This window comes from Sinocyclocheilus rhinocerous, unplaced genomic scaffold, assembly GCF_001515625.1.
Source record: "Sinocyclocheilus rhinocerous isolate Xijiao unplaced genomic scaffold, SAMN03320098_v1.1 scaffold185, whole genome shotgun sequence".
Lineage (NCBI taxonomy): Eukaryota > Metazoa > Chordata > Actinopteri > Cypriniformes > Cyprinidae > Sinocyclocheilus > Sinocyclocheilus rhinocerous.
The window spans coordinates 50,549-50,963 of record NW_015662163.1 but is presented as its reverse complement, the minus strand read 5'-3'; positions in this window follow the sequence as shown (position 1 = coordinate 50,963).

Sequence of the window (415 nt, the reverse complement as noted above, 5' to 3'; positions counted from 1 at the left end):
TTTTTTTTTTCTCAGAATTGCGAGATATAAACAATGCGAGTTATAAACTTTATAACTCACAATTCTTTGCACTGTGTTTAGCTATATCTTGCAATTCTGAGAAAAAAAGTCAGAATTGTGAGATAAAAAGTCGCTATTTATTTATTTATTATTTATTTATTTAGTGGCGGGAGCGCTTCCATAGGAAGTAGCCCACAAGGTGGGAGTATTGTATTGTATTAAAGCAAGAGATCCATGATGATGATATTCTGCTGTGTTCAATGATGAGCGCCAATGTATTCTTTTAACATTATATCAAATGTTGCAACAGCTGATATGAGGCCTATACAAATCCTTAGCTACTGATTTTACATGTGTTCGTTCGTAAATAAAGTCTAACACAATTTAATCCACAGCACACACGTCTCAACATTAC